General features: G+C 44.4%; 1 protein-coding gene across 3 annotated transcripts in view; it reads right to left on the bottom strand.

Moving 5' to 3' along the window:
• Positions 1 to 295, bottom strand: part of LOC119591252 — a gene marked incomplete in the record, with an annotated part of 41,430 nt that overhangs the window by 40,465 nt on the left and 670 nt on the right.

Consider the following 295-nt stretch of genomic DNA (forward strand, 5'->3'; position numbering starts at 1 on the left):
TCCTCATAATCATCACCATTTCTTTGGAAGGAAGGAGGGACGGGGATTTCAAGTAAGTCACAGAGTATCAAACGCCTAATATTCACGGCATAATAATCTCCAGAAAAATCAATGTTTTGGATCTATTTTGAGACGTGAATATCTGTCTTGTTTATAACCCGCTAATTCAACCATCGCAGAGAGGGTACAGTTTCAGTACACGCACAAGTGTCGATCTAAGCAACCAGGCAGATGCCCTCCCGACAGATGTCCAAGCAAGCAGCTGGAGGGTTGGAATGGTGGGTGAAAAAGGAGG

The sequence above is a fragment of the Penaeus monodon genome, chromosome 28, assembly GCF_015228065.2.
Source record: "Penaeus monodon isolate SGIC_2016 chromosome 28, NSTDA_Pmon_1, whole genome shotgun sequence".
In the NCBI taxonomy this organism is placed as follows: domain Eukaryota; kingdom Metazoa; phylum Arthropoda; class Malacostraca; order Decapoda; family Penaeidae; genus Penaeus; species Penaeus monodon.